This window comes from Schistocerca gregaria, chromosome X (assembly GCF_023897955.1).
Source record: "Schistocerca gregaria isolate iqSchGreg1 chromosome X, iqSchGreg1.2, whole genome shotgun sequence".
Taxonomy (NCBI): Eukaryota; Metazoa; Arthropoda; class Insecta; order Orthoptera; family Acrididae; genus Schistocerca; species Schistocerca gregaria.
In genome coordinates this window covers 304833914-304853655 of record NC_064931.1, presented here as the reverse complement: position 1 = coordinate 304853655, position 19742 = coordinate 304833914, and the positions used below count along the sequence as shown (strand labels likewise).

The window sequence follows — 19742 nt, the reverse complement described above, 5'->3', positions numbered from 1 at the left end:
GGAGATAGATGCATCGGGGAAAATGAGAAATTGATCCTTGCTTATTGAAACATCAACATCTACACAATCAAAAGCACTGGTGAAATGTGAGAAACTGGAAGACATTTCTGAGGCCTCAGTAGTGGTGCAGCTGGAAACACATTGACTGTCACTGGCACCATCGGAGGGGAGGGCATCATCCAAGGTGCCCTCCTCCCTACAAAAAGCAGAAGTGCAAAGTCACACAAGTCACTGGATGAATGAGCCACAGGTGGACAGACTATTCATCGTCCTTTCCTGAGCTTAAAGACAACAAACTCTCACACAGTCTCAAACACCAGAGAGACAAAAAGAAAGAAAAAGAGAAATAAAAAGAAGAAAAACCAAATGAAAACAGATCTGGCAGTTCTAAACAAACCCCTTTTTACATATTACAGTATCTGCAATAACAATAGCTAACAATAGCCATGTATTGGTAAAGATAAGGTAGTGAAGGAAGTTTCTGGCCGACAGCACGAGGTCAAGGATATAAGATCAATATGTAGTAAAGATATTTTTGTTACCAGTAAGTCAGATATATGTACAATATTTAACAATCATTCTCAAAGTATAGCAGGTGAATTAATGAAAACTCAGTTTCTACTGATTTAACTCCCATGGAAAATGGCTTTGCAAGACTTCTATCTGAAATACACCTCTGTGATTCTGACAAGGGGGAGACTGAGTCAATAATTAAATTCCTGAAGACTGTCACAGATATGAATAGGTATGTAGTAGGATACTAAAGCACTGTGCTGCATACGTTAGCCCAGCACTTTACCACATTTGTAATTTTTCCATTAGGAATGATTAGTTTCCTGAATGATTAAAGTACTCGATGGTAGCTTTACGAGGGTCACTCCTAAAGAAATGCACACTATTTTTTTTTTTAAATCCATCTTTTATTCTACATGTTTGAAAGTTTTACAGTGTGTAGCTACATCCTTTAGGAACAATATTTTCATTTCTCCACATAATTTCCATCCCTCTCAACTGCCTTATGCCATCTTGGAACCAGCACCTGTATACCCGCACGGTAAAATCCTGGACCAACCTGTTGGAGGCACTGTTTGGCAGCGTGCACAAGGGAGTCATCATCTTCAAACCTTGTTCCACAAAGAGAGTCTTTCAGTTTCCCAAAGAGGTTAGAGAATTCCCTCCCTAGGCCCAACAAGACGCCTCCTGAGACGCGGCAAGGCAGGAGTAGGCAAAATGCAACAGGGAATAACAATATTAATGTGCTAATAGTAAACTGCAGGAGCGTCTATAGAAAGGTCCCAGAACTGCTCTCATTAATAAACGGTCACAACGCCCATATAGTACTAGGGACAGAAAGTTGGCTGAAACCACATGTAAACAGTAATGAAATCCTAAACTCAGATTGGAATGTATACCGCAGAGACAGGTTGGACAGTGAAGGGGGAGGCGTGTTTATAGCGATAAGAAGTGCAATAGTATCGAAGGAAATTGACGGAGATTCGAATTGTGAAATGATTTGGGTGAAGGTCACGGTTAAAGCAGGCTCACACGTGGTAATTGGATGTCTCTATAGGGCCCCGGGCTCAGCACCTGAAGAATAGTTTGGAAAATATTTCGAGTAGATTTCCTCACCATGTTATAGTCCTGGGTGGAGATCTTAATTTGCCAGATATAGACTGGGAGACTCAAACATTCATAACGGGTGGCAGGGACAAAGAATCCAGTGAAATATTTTTAAGTGCTTTATCTGAAAACTATCTTGAGCAGTTAAACAGAGAACCGACTCGTGGCGATAACATATTAGACCTTCTGGTGACAAACAGACCCGAACTATTTGAATCAGTTAATGCAGAACAGGGAATCAGCGATCATAAAGCGGTTACTGCATCGATGATTTCAGCCGTAAATGGAAATATTAAAAAAGGTAGGAAGATTTTTCTGTTTAGCAAAAGTGACAAAAAGCAGATTACAGAGTACCTGACGGCTCAACACAAAAGTTTTGTCTCAAGTACAGATAGTGTTGAGGATCAGTGGACAAAGTTCAAAACCGTCATACAATATGTGTTAGATGAGTATGTGCCAAGCAAGATCGTAAGAGACGGGAAAGAGCCACCGTGGTAAAACAACCGAGTTAGAAAACTGCTGCGGAAGCAAAGGGATCTTCACAGCAAACATAAACATAGCCAAAGCCTTGCAGACAAACAAAAATTACGCGAAGCGAAATGTAGTGTGAGGAGGGCTATGCGAGAGGCTTTCAATGAATTCGAAAGTAAAGTTCTATGTACTGACTTGGCAGAAAATCCTAAGAAATTTTGGTCCTATGTCAAAGCGGTAGGTCGATCAAAACAAAATGTCCAGACACTCTGTGACCAAAATGGTACTGAAACAGAGGATGACAGGCTAAAGGCCAAAATACTAAATGTCTTCTTCCAAAGCTGTTTCACAGAGGAAGACTGCACTGTGCTTCCTTCTCTAGGTTGTCGCACAGTTGACAAAATGGTAGAAATCGAAATAGACGACAGAGGGATAGAGAAACAATTAAAATCGCTCAAAAGAGGAAAGGCCACTGGTCCTGATGGGATACCACTTCTATTTTACACAGAGTACGCGAAGGAACTTGCCCCCCTTCTTGCAGCGGTGTACCGTAGGTCTCTAGAAGAGCAAAGCATTCCAAAGGATTGGAAAAGGGCACAGATCATCCCCGTTTTCAAGAAGGGATGTCGAACAGATGTGCAGAACTATAGACCTATATCTCTAGCGTCGATCAGTTGTAGAATTTTGGAACATGTATTATGTTCGAGTATAATGTCTTTTCTGGAGACTAGAAATCTACTCTGTAGGAATCAGCATGGGTTTCGAAAAAGATGGTCGTGTGAAACCCAGCTCGCGCTATTCGTCCACGAGACTCAGAGGGCCTTAGACACGGGTTCACAGGTAGATGCCGTGTTTCTTGACTTCCGCAAGGCATTTGACACAGTTCCCCACAGTTGTTTAATGAACAAAGTAAGAGCATATGGACTATCAGATCAATTGTGTGATTGGATTGAGGAGTTCCTAGATAAAAGAACGCAGCATGTCATTCTCAATGGAGAGAAGTCTTCCGAAGTAAGAGTGATTTCAGGTGTGCCGCAGGGGAGTGTCATAGGACCGTTGCTATTCACAATATACATAAATGACCTGGTGGATGACATCGGAAGTTCATTGAGGCTTTTTGCAGATGATGCTGTGGTGTATCGAGAGGTTGCAACAATGGAAAATTGTACTGAAATGCAGGAGGATCTGCAGCGAATTGACGCATGGTGCACGGAATGGCAATTGAACCTCAATGTAGACAAGTGTAATGTGATGCGAATACATAGAAAGATAGGTCCCTTATCATTTAGCTACAAAATAGCAGGTCAGCAACTGGAAGCAGTTAATTCCATAAATTATCTGGGAGTACGCATTAGGAGTGATTTAAAATGGAATGATCGTATAAAGTGGATCGTCGATAAAGCAGATGCCAGACTGAGATTCATTGGAAGAATCCTAAGGAAATGCAATCCGACAACAAAGGAAGTAGGTTACAGTACGCTTGTTCGCCCACTGCTTGAATACTGCTCAGCAGTGGGGGATCCGTACCAGATAGGGTTGATAGAAGAGATAGAGAAGATCCAACAGAGAGCAGCGCGCTTCGTTACAGGATCATTTAGTAATCGCGAAAGCGTTACGGAGATGATAGATAAACTCCAGTGGAAGACTCTGCAGGAGAGACGCTCAGTAGCTCGGTACGGGCTTTTGTTAAAGTTTCGAGAACATAACTTCACCGAAGAGTCAAGCAGTATATTGCTCCCTCCTACGTATATCTCGCGAAGAGACCATGAGGATAAAATCAGAGAGATTAGAGCCCACACAGAAGCATACCGACAATCCTTCTTTCCACGTACAATACGAGACTGGAATAGAAGGGAGAACCGATAGAGGTAGCCTCCGCCACACACCGTCAGGTGGCTTGCGGAGTATGGACGTAGATGTAGATGTAGATGTAGATGTAGAGATGATAGTCACATGGACCCACATCAGGACTGTTTCAGTGATGTCCATCTGAGTTTTGTGATCCCTTCCATGGTTTTTTGACTGACATGTGGCTGTGCATTGTCGTGCAAAAGCAAAACATCCTGCTTTTGCTGATGTGATCGAACACGACTCAGTCAAGCTTGAAGTTTCTTCAGTGTCGTCACATATGCATCAGAATTTATGGTGGTTCCACTTGGCATGATGTCCACAAGCAAGTGTCCTTTGGAATCAAAAAACACGGTAGCCATAACTTTTCCAGCAGAAGGTGTGGTTTTGAATTTTTTTTTCTTGGATGAATTTGCATGATGCCACTCTATTGATTGCCTCCTTGTCTCTGGTGAAAAATGATGGAGCCATGTTTCATCCCCCGTCACAATTCTTACAAGAAATTCATCTGCACCATTCTCATACTGTTACAAAAGTTTGCTGCATACTGTTTTTCTTGTTTCTTTGTGAGCCTTTTTTAATGCCAACACTTTCAGTATTCTGCAAACACTTCCTTCCCCTATCCCAACGTAGCGTGACAATTCGTTCACTGTGATGCGTCTGTCAGCAGTCACAAATTTGTTAACTCTCTGCACATTTTCTGGAGTGTGTGTAGTACTAGGCCTGCCACTGCGAGGACAACCCTTAATATCGCTGTGAATGCTTTCATCACGTAACCTGCTTGCCCACTGACTAACTGTACTGCGATCGACAGCAGCATCTCCATACACCTTTTTCAACCTCTTGTGGATGTTTCCCACTGTCTTCCTTTCACAGCACAGGAATTCTATGACAGCATGTTGCTTCTGATGAACGTCAAGTGTAGCAGCCATCTTGAAGACATGCTGTGATGGTGCCACTCACAGGAACAAGTTGAACCAAGCTTGAAGACAAGCAGGAAGGATGTACCTACACACTGTATAACTTTCACACATGCAGAATGAAAACTGTATTTTTACAAAAATAGTGTGCATTTCTTTTGGAGTGACCATCATATGTATAAGAATAACTGATCAGTTCACATAATTTGCTGTCAAATGTACAGTTTTGATTCAGAAGCAGTGTAACAGTTGAAAACACACATCTTTTTTTTCACAGTGAGGCACCTGATGGATTAAACAAAAAATTGTGAACACTAGGCATCTTGGATTTAACTAAGGCATTTGATCATGTGGATCATAAAATATTACACCAGAAGTTGGACATAGTTAAGTTGGGGGGGGGGGGGGGGGGGAGGAGGAGGAGGAGGAGGAGGAGGAGGAGAAGAATTGGGTCTCAGGGGTCAGTGCGGGGCCTGCTGGTGCCTTCTAATATGACAGTTGATTCTAAAATATTCCTCGATCTTAGGCATCTGTCTGATGATGTCACAACCCAACCATTGCATCAATATGTATAAACAGTTTGGCTTGCTGAGTATGTTCTGAGTTTGTAACAGTTTTCTGAGTTGTTAAAGCCTCTGATGAAGACTCCAGAAATAGAAAATATAAGCAATATTGCAAATACTGGCTTTGAAAGCCTACATTGTATGTTAGATGTACCTCTGTCTAATCGAAATTTAATTGTTTTATTAGCTAATCTTATGTGGACGAAAAGTGTGTTCTTCTCTCTGTGGACTGCTGTAGACATTGTTTGTGCCAGTTGCACTGGCTCAACCATCAAAACATGCACTTGCTGAGAGCTGCAAAGTAGCCATTTGGTAGACTTGCACCGTGACTGGCTGCGTTGTAAACAGATGATGTGGCTATGACCTTGCTTATCACAATTGAAACACTATGCTTCATGACAAGGACAAACTTGTGTATTATGATTATAAAGACAATGAGGACAATACTTCTTCACATTTTCTGGAGTACACATTGTGTACTATGTGACTGAAAGATTTTACCTTTACTTTTTTGAGCCCTGTTTTTATTCATTTTAACATGAACTGGAGACTGATTGCCTTGTGCACAAGTAACAAGGGAACTAGAGGGGACCTCAAAATTAACTTCAGTTGTGTACACAATACTTTGGAACTCTGCAATGACAAAACTGTTTTGAGTTCTGGCTCTGGCAATTTTAGGATATCAGAGCATACTCATGTGTCTGATACGTCCTGTCTGATTACATCATGTAGCATAATATCATTATAACTTTGTAGAATACTTGAACCTACTATGTCTTGTTAACCCTCTAAGTTTCGCAACCCACTGTTTCAATGACTGTTCAGGGTGCTTGTTAAGGCAAGAAAATTAAAATCTCACTGCAGCAACATGACTCAGCACCTTGTAATGCTCGTCAGATTTTCTAACAAGTTTCTCATAGTCAACATCATCTGAATAAGAGTTGGGAAACAACTTTTTACACAGGTGATAGATGTCGGCTCTGAGAGTTGACAAAAAGAACACAATGTGCGTGATACCTTTAATGCTGTATGCAGTGAAGTATACTTCTAGTTTAGCATGATATTCAGACCTGTACTCTTCCTTGTCGTTAAAGTGATGAAACTGGGGTGCAGCAACTGGCTGTGGTACTGTTTGTTGCAACAGTAAGCTCGTCAGGTATTGAACACGGAGCAGCAGTTGTTCAATGTGCTGTGCATGAAACTGAACAGCTTTGTTTAGTCATGGGGCTCAGACATTGTTAAACACTGTATGTTTGGTACAACACACAAAAATATGTTTGCCACTGGGACTAATGAAACACTGTCTTGGAACACACATAATAAAATCGTTGCCGCCATGGCACTAACATCACACTAAATTGAAAAACACGTGAGAACATAATCACCACCATTTTTGTATATCCTGTAGCAACTTAGATGACAGTTAAATAGTTTTACTCCTGAAGGAGGTCGAGTGATTACTACAATACATATAAAGATTACCACTTCACTTTAGTAAAACTCATTTATACAAAATATTTAACTTGGATGCAATTTATGTATATGTGAATGACAATATATATTTTAGTACAGTTACTGAACACAATGATAACTGTTTACTATTTTGAATAGCACTGAATGATGGTCAAACATCACTGTAAATCTGACAGTAAACTTTGGTTCACAGTGCTGACTAATGATATTAGCTCACTGCCAGATCTGAGCTATGTTGGTGATGCTATCAGACTGGGCTATCAAATAATGGGGCAAGCAGTGCTGTGCTCTCATTTAAGTAGATTTCCAGCAGTGGTGGCTTACCGAACCACTGGAGGGTGTGTCTTGGCTGACATTTTTCGTTATGGCTTTGTGTGGCAGTGACTGTCCTTAGCTTTTGGTTCTGCCATGAGATATCAACTTTGCTATGGAACCTCACTCTTTGGGTGACACCACAGCTGTTGCACATAAAGCAGTTCAAGATGAACTTTTTGGGGAAATTAAAGACCATACACTTCCCTGGAAGAAATTCTTGGCTACAGATCAACAGGTTCTAGCAGTATTGTACCAGTCACGGATTTTAACCTGGTTCAACTATGGCAGTCTTGCTTACTGTTCAGCACCTCCTCCAGTTTGAGACCATCTAGACCCTGTGCTCTACATTGTGATTGAAAACAGGGCTAACAGTAGCGGTGAGGCTAAAAGACGTGCATCAGGATCACTTTTTCCCTTGACAACATGCCTGCCTATCCCACAGACAGAGCTTTCTTCATGGTGTATTCCTTGCCTTGTAGTGTGAATTGACTCTCAATGTGGCATGAAGGGTGACACAGATGCTAATATCCATAGTTTTAGCTTCAGTTCAGTTCTCCCCAGCCACACTATTTTTAGTTAGATATATACTGATGGCTTGAAGGTTGGATAAGATAGTTGGCTTTGCATTTGTCGACAAAAACATTTATGAATGATAATGCAGTTTCTACACAGTAGTACGAGTAGCAGCATACGCACATCTCACTGGTATAATATACTTTTCTATGCAGTGACTCCCTCAGTGGTTCAAAAGTTACTCACATTGTCATCCACTGGTCTACACCATTCAAAATCTTTTATACAACCTCCACAGTATAGAAACCCCCATTGTATTTCTCTAAACACTTAACCACATAAACATCCCAGGCAATGATTGTGCAAACTGGCATCGTTGCTCTGCATAAGCTAAGGAAGCCCCAATGGATCTGCAGCCAATACAGAAACCAGTGGCTAACTTAAAGGTGTATCTTAGATGGCACATCGTACAAAACTGAGATGAAGAAAAGATGACAGTTGGGTGACCAGCATTTACCCAACTCATACTGAACAATAGAAGTCTCCACCATGCGGCTTTTCGTGGATGATGCTGTAGTATACTGAGAAGTTGCAGCATTAGAAAATTGTAGTGAAATGCAGGAAGATCTGCAGCGGATCGGCACTTGGTGCAGGGAGTGGCAACTAACCCTTAACATAGACAAATGTAATGTATTGCTAATACATAGAAAGAAGGATCCTTTATTGTATGATTATATGATAGCGGAACGAACACTGGTAGCAGTTAGTTCTGTAAAATATCTGGGAGTATGCGTATGGAACGATTTGAAGTGGAATGATCATACAAAATTAATTGTTGGTTAGGCGGGTACCAGGTTGAGATTCATTGGGAGAGTCCTTGGAAAATGTAGTCCATCAACAAAGGAGGTGGCTTACAAAACACTCGTTCGACCTATGCTTGAGTATTGCTCATCAGTGTGGGATCCATACCAGATCAGGTTGACAGAGAAGACAGAGAAGATCCAAAGAAGAGTGGTGCGTTTCGTCACAAGGTTATTTGGTAAGCGTGATAGCGTTATGGAGATGTTTAGCAAACTCAAGTGGCAGACTCTGCAAGAGAGAAGCTCTGCATCGCGGTGTAGCTTGCTGTCCAGGTTTCGAGAGGGTGTGTTTCTGGATGAGGTAGCGAATACAGTGCTTCGCCCTACTTACACCTCCCGAGGAGATCAAATGTAAAATTAGAGAGATTTGAGTGCGCACGGAGGCTTTCCGGCAGTCGTTCTTCCTCCAAACCATACGCGACTGGAACAGAAAAGGGAGGTAATGACAGTGGCACGTAAAGTGCCCTCCGCCACACATCGTTGGGTGGCTTGTGGAGTATAAATGTAGATGTAGATGTAAAGTGGAACTTGTCACATTACCCCTCTTGAAAGGAATCTGTTGTCTTCCATGTCATCCACATTGGTCATACCTACCTCAGTTTACTTGCAGAACGACCTTGATAGTTCACCATAGCCATGAAGTATGTTCAGACTCACATCAACAGTTACACTTTTAATCTGCAAACTGAAGAGCATGGCAGATCTATAGGTAGATTATTTCTTGACAAATCGTGACCACAGACCCGGAGAAATTACACAGTGAAAGCAACCTACACTTTTACCTTCCTATGGGAAAGTGGATATTGCCACTTGATTTGTTAAAACACTCATTTCAGTGATTGACTTAAAAGACGGAGTTCAGGAGGGGACACCTAATGCCCCTCATTTTGTCCCAGGGGGCTCCTTACCCATGTACACCCCTGCCCAGAGATAAATTCAAAAACGTATCTCCCAATACTCGAAATATGTGTGTGTGCTATTTTGTCTTATCACCCATGTGAAAAAGAATTTTTTTTTTCCTGTTTGATGGTATGCTTTGGCTGTAGTTTCAAAACATCATGACCTGGGAATCGATCCAAACTTCCATAACTACATTTTTCACTCTTTATTAATTCTTTACTAATCTGAGAGATTTATCCAGTGCCCCCCAATCCAAGAGCTCTCCAATACCAGTGATCCATCTGTGCCGTACAATAATCTTACAATTTCCCAGCTGCAGACGTTATATCAACCCACTTGTACTGTGCAATGATTATATCATTTTCGCAGCTACAGGTGCTTTAGCAGCCCCACATGTGTTGTATAATAATCCTAACATCTTCCCAGCCACAGGGGGCTATAACAGACCCACTGGTGCTGTCTCTATTTCTTCCTCGGCTATATGTGCTGTATCAACCCCATATATGCCATACATTAAAAAATACCTTTAATTCCATTACTTCTACATATCTTCCAACACCTGATGGATTTTCCCACTATGTCACTTCTTTCACTTGGTTGGCTATTGGTGATGGATCTGCTTGTATCATGAACATTACTTCTTGAGGGAATTGAAGCAGTTTAACTGGTGACAACCATCTTGCAACCATGTAGTATCTCAGTGTTTTTGCTGGTCTGGGACAATGGTGCATGATGTGAAGATGGTAAATCCTAACCTAACAATACTTTTCTTGTTCTATTTTATCTGCATTTGACACTGCTTTAATCAATTTTTATGGACCAAGTCGTATCTGTTAAATATTCTCCTGGTTGTAATATTTTTCTAGATTATATCACCTGCTATTCTTGACATAGCCATGACATTAAATCTTTCATGATGCCTGTTTCTACTTACTAATATACGTGCTACTCCTCTCATTCTTACCCATGCTAAAACATGCCTCTATATATTTCCTATTAGCAGCAAAACCCAAAACCTTATGCCTCTTGTGGCTTATTCTCATGAAATTACCAAAGTTTTCATGGTACCCAAGGTTTTCCACAACTGAGGCAGTTATACTCTCTACACTGGGTGGTGTACTTCCCTTTTTTTTATGGCAAACCCAACAAACTATGGGATGTGACTCAGTGAATGGAGTGGAGTGCCCATGTAAATTGCATTAAGTACATATTACAGGATTTAATGGTTCATCCCTGGGTCCCTTACAATACACTACAGAAATATCTGACTTGTACATTATGGGAGAGTATTGGAAGTGCAAGCCAAAGGATGTAGATTGTGAGGTAATGGGCGAGTTGTGGTGCTCTGAAAATATTCTAAGATCAGAGTTGGTTGACCGCACGGGCCGCTCGGTGGGCACGGGCCACTCGATAGGCCGACCACGTGGTACCAGACGTTGGCCGAAGCAGGAGGGTCCAGCCCAAGTGTGTGGCTGGGAATTCCATGGTGACGCTGTGTTGATGAAAGAGACTTGTATGTTGAGAGTGCCAAATATGGCGGACTTTGTGAAACTGTCATGGTAGACATTTCACAGTTCGTATAGAAATTAATAGTAGCCAGATGAATCATGATACCTCAGAAAGAAACATATACATTACTATTATTTGTACAATGATTCTGATGGTGCAATCAGATTTTCAATATCTTTATTAATTTAAAGTGTAGTATCTGACAGTAAATTATACAACCAGCAATGAATTTCCAAAATCTAAACGGTTCATCCGATGTCATCGATTGATGTGTCTTTAGAAAGCTATTAGTATAAACCTAAATTGGTATGAATTACAGGCACGTAACTTGAATAGTACATGAGTTATTCATAGTGCCGACTTGTGCATATGTGAGATTTCTGTGGCTTCTACAGTGAAGATGTAGTGTGCGTTAGAAGTGAATATCTCGTGAGCTATGTTGTTGTACATAACTAATTACATGCAGTAGGAATCTATTGTTTCTCTGTTATTCAACTTATATTTTATTTAATTGATGAACCATCGACACCAATAAGTGTTTTGCAGAAATATACCACATTCTCAAAAGTACTTCTACTATCGTACTCATCCTTTAAAGTCGTTAAGGTAGTACATGCAGGTTTTATTTAATTGAAAGCTTTCATTTATAAATTTCTATGTTACATTTGCAATTACTGAGTGATAGGAACCTTCGACCATTCGATTCATGTGTAAATTCATGTTGTATACTGTAGACTCAGCAGTATTTGCCTTGTAATGCATCAACTACGTATCCCAGTGCCTAGACAACGAAACTAGCCAAAACTTTTAATATTTCAACAGTGCGTTAGAGGGAATGTAGTTGAGGCCCATCACACCACACCATCACATCATTTCATTTATATTAGAAAGCTCGCAAGATAATCCCATGAGTGAAAAAGTGAAGTTCAGGTAGCTACTTACATGTCATACTGTCCCTATTGAATCTTCAGCATCCATCCATCCACTTTATTCACCCTTTCTGAAAGGCACTGCTACAGAACTGTGGCACTGGCTGCTGTCATCTGGTTGTTCATTTTAATCTTCAGCAGTCCTTCTTACATCAGTCATAACGGGAGAAAGGTTTGTGGGTGTGGGATGGGTGTAGTTCTGTGCTGAAGATGGGATGGTCGTGTACCACGGGATAAGGTCCTGCTGAGGATACAACAATTTCTTTACTAATTTATACAGCTTTGACTCCATGATGTAACTAGTACAAAGTGTCCAAAGTGGCTGTGGATGGGCATGAGGATGAATGCAACAAGTCTTAAATTAATCCAGTGTCAGCGTCTTCAACAACATAGTTTTCATTGAACACCAGTTAGGTACAATTAAATCACAGGAAATAATAGATCTTGATTGTTCTTAGACTAAACAGAAAAAAGATTTCTTGAGGTGGTTACCTTTTGGCAGTTGAAGTACTGTGAAGATTCACCAAATAACTCATTAGTTCTGAAGAAAACTGTAACTTTTTTAGGCTGGTAAGCCTTATAACATGAATGTGCACACACATACATGCACACACGGGCACACACACACACACACGGGCACACACACACACACACACACACACACACACACACACACACACACACACACCGTTGGTGCCCTCTTGGTAGGCACAACTTGCGGTCAAACAAAGAACAGGAACTGCACCGCATTAGACAAAAATATATGCCCATATACGAGCCAAATGTTGACGGCTCGAAATAACAGAGACCAAATCAGTGTCCTTAATATATCCAAATATTGCAAGGTCATTGTAAATAAGTCCACTGGAGAGCATGTGGTGAGCTGAGACATGAGGCTGAGACAGTCCACAGCAGTCGTCAAATCTACCACAGTTGTTTTACCCATGTGATGTGATGCCAGCAGATGTATTATTCTGTGCTACAGTTTAACAACTTCACTGGGCATCAAATGCTCCATCTTTATGTCCAGCAGGATTACACGATCCCTACCACCTTGAATCAGCCCATAGGACTGGAAGTGTTCTGAATAGTAGAGAGAAGAACATGGTGTGGCACGCTGCTAGGGCTGTGGTGTAGCTCGTGCTGGTGGTGGTAAAGGAGCCATGCCCGTATGCAGTGCCAAAGATGCAGAAAGTAACAGTGTTGGACTCGCAGTGGGCTATGGGTCTTCTGTCACACAGGTCCTAATCTATAGAGGTGATTGACAACAGCTCGTGTACTGGGAATGACAGGTGTCCACTGCCTGTGATGTTGTGTTGGGGCCATACCTTATGTGTGATAGATCCAGAGATGGAACTTGCACTGGATGGCACAGATGATGCTACTTCCAGTGCTGGTGATGGATGGTATTTTCCATCTTGGTATTGTTATGTATAGGAAATGAGGATACACATCTATGAAAACCAACCACCGGTCCCCATGAAACTGGCTTGCAAAAACTGTATGCACCCAATCTCATGGCTGGGTAGCCATATGCCATGCCTGGTAGGCTTGGGTGCTTCAGTTTGGTACAACAGATAAGCCTGACATATTTCAGCTCAGTTTGGTACAACAGATAAGCCTGACATACTTCAGCTCCTCACACAATACTGGCAAAGTGGCCAGTACATGTACTGTTGGACAAGATTCTTCATTCTGAATATGCCCCAGTGAGACTGATGCAGGATTGTAATATATATTGAGTGCCAATCCTCTGGAAACACTACTTAATACTAGCAATTGTCCTGATTTTGCTGCGGAGTTGATAGCCACCTATCGTGCTCTTGAGTGCATCTGTTCCTGGACTGGTGAGTCCTCCCTCATCAGTAGCTACGCGCTGATACTTTATAAGTGTTACCCATGCCACCACTTGGTCCTGACTATCCAGGATTCCCTCTTTACCCTCAAACAATGTGGAATCTTGGTGGCCTTTGTGTGGACTTGGCGTCATGTTGGGGTCCTGGGGAATGAACACTCTGACAGGCTGGCCAAATTGGCTACTGGCGAGCTGGCTCTTGAGATTGGTATTCTGACACTGGACCTTTGATCAGTATTATGCCATCAAGTTCTAAGAATTTGGGACACAGAATGGCATACTTTGACTTTGCCGAACAAACTACAAGTGATAAAGGAGATTGCGAATTTGTGGAGGTCCTCCATGAGGGCCTCTCACAAGGACTCCATCACCCTTTGCTGACTCCATATTGGCCATACTTGGCTGGCACATGGTCATCTCCTCCATTGTGAGAATCCTCCCCAGTGTTGTTGTGGTGCCCATTTGACAGCGGTTCACATTTTGTTGGACTGTCCAAACTTTGCTGTCCTATGGTGGACTCTTAATCCTCCTGAGTCACTGCCACTGGTGTCAGCAGAAAATACTTTAGCAGCTGACACGGTTTTAAGGTTAATTCCTGAAGGTTTTTTTTGTCACTTTCTTTCTGAAGGTGCCTCAGTCTTGTTGGTCCATTTGGGGATTGTCAGGATAGCTTGTTGCCTCCTCTGACCCAATTGGGGAATAGCTATATGGGTTTGGTGGTCTGTCCCAGCCATCCTACCTGTTCATTAGCTTCTCTTCTCTTTCTTGCATGTTCTGTCTGACTTGGTGTTCTGCCTGTGTTTTCCTTTGCTTCTCTCACCATGTCCATGTCACTAGTCTTTACTGGGGTGCCTTTGGTAGGTGGAGGGGGGGGGGGGCATATGTTCTCCATTGCAGTTTCTGCTCTTAAGGGCCTCCAGCTGCTCTCTGGACAGAGCTCCTTGTCTACCTTTCTTTCTTTACCCCTTTTCTTCTTCCTTGTTCCTTTATCTGGGCCTTTTTTACCTTCAACAGACCAGGAGGTTTTCTTTTGTTGAGTGTCATGCACTAGGTTCTTCTTTTGTGCGTAGTGTTGTTGCCCTACCTGTTCAATGTAGGAGGAATTGATGACCTTGTAGTTTTGTTCCTTTAATCATTGAAACCAACCAACCAAACAACAGTCACAGTAAAGCCTAACTTAAAATGTTTGCATTTATGGCTGATTTGTATTAACTGGAAAAACTGTCTTAGGTGTGGATCTTCATATGGCAGCTGTGACATCCTTGGAAGTGATGGGAAATTCTGTGACCAATTGCTCTGATTATTAATCAGTGTGGGAAAGCAGTGGTTTGCGTATCAAATTTCTCATCCAGTCCCACAGGGAATCTTGACAGTGTGTCAGCATTCAGGTGTTGAGATGAAAAAAGATGATAATGAATGGAATATTAGTATTTTGATAAGAAAAGAGAACAGTATTGTAACATCTAAGATGTCCATTCAGGCAACTTTGACTTCGGACCAAATATGGACAACATTGGCATATGAAGTGTATGTAACCAAATGAAATTTGTTGCCATACATAAAAATGTGGAACTTGTGAAAAGTAATTGTCAATGCTTCCTTCTCGATCTGTGAATATTATTCTTTACTGTGGTGAGCATTTTAGAGGTGGATGTGATAGGCCATTTCAATCCATTTTTATATGATGGAACAATCCCGATACCATATGGTGACATATTCATGGCTAACATAAGCAGTAAATGAGCTGATACCAGGTTAGGCATTGAGCAATTGGGAGACATTGCTTCAGCTTAAGGACAATCCATGGACCACTAGAAAGGGATTCCTTTTCTCCAGTGTAGAGTCAAAAGATGGCATATTTTCACAATTGTAGGAATACATAGGGCAGAGTACGTAACCTTGCCTCTAAAAACCTATAAATCCTTTGTGTTATTTGGTACTGGAATAAAGTAAATGGGTGCCACATTCTCTGACATTGGTTCAAGTCTTTCCTGGCTGAGGATATACCGTATATGCTTAAAAGTAGGCTGAAAGAAAGAGCATTTTGATGAATAATACTTTAACCTGGCTTTCAAAAGGGCTGAAAATACTTGCTGGAGATTCAACAAATACTCCTGAGTTTTTCCTGTCACTACATAACACCCAGGCAATTGACACATTGTGGAATGTTTATAGTAGTCAAATGTTTATAGTAGTTCTAGAAATTTCTGAAAGATCTCTACTGCATAACATGCTGAAAGGTAAACTATTATATTAATTTAATACCAGAATGGCTTTAAAAGCATGTACTGTGTTTTTGAAGTCCCCCCAAAGGCATAATGCACCATTTCCATGTGTTAAGTGAGAGATGAAGGAAGCATAACATGAAGACATAAGCTGTTCCTTACTTACAAAGAGTTTTAATCTGCATAGTAAGTAAATTACCAGCTGTAATTTAGTGCACAGCAGCACTTTGTGTGCATCCAACTTCAGTTATAGGTCCAAATCTGTCCATAGTACTCTGACAGATTCACACTCATTTACATGGTCTAGTGAAATTAATGTGATGTCTGTGTGCAATAACCACTCACTGATGGCAGTTGACAGCCCTAGCAGTGGAGGGTATATAAAGCATGTGGGGGGATGCAAAGAACAGTGCAGTCATTGTCATTGTCCATTAACGAAGTGATTAATCTGATGTCCAAAAGGGTATGATCATTAGCTTTTGGGCCATCAATGATAGGGGTGAACGACAGCTACGAAGATGTGTATAGGCGAATAGATGTGCAACTGTTGGACAATGAACCATCCAAATGAACCATGGGACTACCAACAGTATCTCCTTAGTGACTGTTCAGTGAATGTTTATGCATGTGGGTCTTTTCAGCAGGCACTTGGTTCATACACACATACTGACTGCTGTTCAACAGCAACCAAGTCTGGAATTTGCATGCCGGTACCACAATTCTCATCTAATATGAATGGCAACAGGTGGCTTTTCCAGACGAATCACATTTTATGCTCCATTGGACAGATGGCTGTGCATTTGTACAGTGTGAAGTGTTTAAAAGCAAGTAGCCTGCAATAATTTTTGGAATAGCCTAGACTGGAGGACATTCCCTGGATGATCTCGTCATTTTGAAAGGCACAGTGGATCAGTGCAACTATCCATCTATCCTTGGGGACCATGTCCACCCCTATATGCTGTTTCCTTGGCATGATGACATCTATCAGCAGGCCAGTGCAACAGGTCACACAGCTAGCAGTGTATGTGAATGGTTCGGAAGAGCACCAGGATGAGTTTACAATACTCCCCTGGCCAACAAACTCCCCAGATTTAAACCCAATTGAGAGTCTGTGGGACCATCTCGATTAGGCTGTTTCATCCATGCATCCACAATTGAGAATCCTATTGCAGCTGGCCATGGCACTGGAGGCAGTGTGGCTCCACATCCTGTTGGTACCCTCCAGAACCTCATCAGCTCTGTTCCTGCATGTTCCATGGTGACCTGCACTGCAAAATTTGGTTTTCAGCTTTTGAAATGGAATTACATTAATTTTACTGGGCAATGTACTTTTTCGCTGTTTATGAAGAAAAGAGGATATAGTTTCTGTGTTTCATATTCGCCATTGACTGTGGAAAGTATTTATTTCACAATTGCAGTTTTGACCTATGGACCATTATCATGTGCTATTGCAAAAGGTTTTGCTTCATCACATCAGACTTTAAAATCATCTGGCATATGTACATGTCATCACCCAAACTAACCGTTTCATTGTTGAAATTCACTAACATCAAACGAGTTCGAAGCTCAGTGCATTGTGAAATGATGTAAATTAGCTGAACTGTTACCAGAGGTAACATCTCTCACGTAAATTGCTATTTGTTCGAAGAGATATTGACAGTCAATGGTGAATATGATGTCATTTAAAAAGTTCTTCATGGCTGTGAACCCTGACCATGAGAAGTTAATCAGTTTCAGTTTTGTTTCTGTGTACCACTGCCCTGATTTAGGAACCATCATCAGTGTTTTCCTTTTCACTTTGTCTACCTAGTATTAATAGCTATTTATGATTTACTTTGTTAGTTACATGCTAAACTATAGTTCATTTCTGTGTAAGGCTTAGTGATGTGACTGATGTCATTTACACAACAGAAGCACTGCAGTGTTTAGACAGTTTATGATTTACTTTGTTAGTTACATGCTAACCTATAGTTCATTTCTGTGTAAGGCTTAGTGATGTGACAGATGTCATTTACACAACAGAAGCACTGCAGTGTTTAGACAGTTTACAGCCATTTACTAAAGTTTAGTGGAGATGGAAATGAAGAATACCAAAATACATGGTTCTTGCTATCAAATTCAGTTTGGAGATAACAGTTTAAAATATATGGCTTCCATTGTGGTTGTAGTGTGTGCTTTTGACTTTAATATCAAATAAATTTACAGTGACTTTTAAAGACCGTCTGGTGACATTTAAAATCATTCCAAAGTACAGAACTTGTTATTATTATTATTATTATTATTATTATTATTATTATTGTTATTAGTATTATTATTAGTATCATCAATCAGATGTAGACAATTTACTGGAGTGAGCAAAGCTGATGAACAGTGTAGCACTAAATTTTTACATTATGAACTAATTTGTGTATAGTGTGTGTAGTATGTGGAGTGATGAGTGTTGAGAAGTGAATGAACAGGGTACCAATACTTTTTTACATCATAAAATAACTTATTTGGAAGAATGTTTACACAAAACGGTATTGTGCACCAGTGATAACTCAGATGAGTTTCACTGTTTTAAACTGACTTTCCTGGCATTCAGAAGATGGAGGCTCAGTCCCTTCCAGCCATCTTCATTTAGGTCATGGCCTCCATAATTAGCTTCAGGTGAATGTGGGGATGGTTCCTATGATAAACCTACAGTCAACTATCTATCACATACTTGTTAGACTGGACCTTTAAGTGTGAAATTGCATGTGTGTGCATGGCTTATGTTTTAATTCTCAAACTGCAATGTCATGGGGGACACGCTGGTGCTGCTGCCGCTTCTGCTGTCGCTTTAAACAAACTGGATAAGTTACAAATTCTTTGATCTACGTGTACATACATACTCCAGAAGCCATCATATGGTGTGTGGTAGAGGGTACTCTGTATCACTACTAGCCCTATCCTTTCCTGTTCAACTCACAAATAGAATGAGGGAGAAATGACTGTTTATATGCCTCCCTATGAGCTCTAATTTTTGGTATCTTATCTTCATATTCCTTATGCAAAATATATGTTGGTGGAAGTAGGATTGTTTTGCAGTCAGCTTAAATCCTGTGTCTCCAAATTTTCTCAATATTGTTCCATGAAAAGAACATCGTCTTCCATCAAGGGATCCTCCTTTGAGTTCCCAGCACATTTCCATAACCCTTGCGTGTTGTTTGAACCTACCGGTGACAAGTCTAGCAGCACGCCTCTGAATTGCTTCAATGTCTTCCTTTAATCTCTCATGGTGTGGATCCCAAACACCTGAGCAGTACTCAAGAATAGGTCATACTAGTCTTCCATATGGGTGAACTACACTTTCCTAAAATTCTCCCAGTAAACAGAAGTTGACCATTTACCTTTCCTACCACAATCCTCAGATGCTCTTTCCATTCCATATTTAAACGATGCGACTGTGTGAAGCGGGACACTACTAATGCTGTTTCTGAACATTATGAGTTTATTTTTATACTCATCCGCATTAACTTACATTTTTCTACATTTAGAGCTAGCTGCCATTCATTACACCAACCAGAAATTTTGTCTGTCATCTTGTATCATCATACAGTCATTCAAAAATGACATCTTCCCATAAACCATTGCATCATCATTAAACAATTGCAGATTGCTCCCCACCTTGTCTGCTAGATCATTTATGCATATGGAAAATAATAGTGGTCCTATCACATTTCCCTAGGTCTTTCCAGATGACACCTTTGTCTCTGATGA

The 19742-nt window shown here is 41.0% G+C and overlaps 1 protein-coding gene across 4 annotated transcripts in view; it reads left to right on the top strand.

Moving 5' to 3' along the window:
• LOC126298715 (tRNA:m(4)X modification enzyme TRM13 homolog) overlaps positions 1-19742 on the top strand; it is a 126185-nt gene that overhangs the window by 21222 nt on the left and 85221 nt on the right. The window lies entirely within an intron of this gene.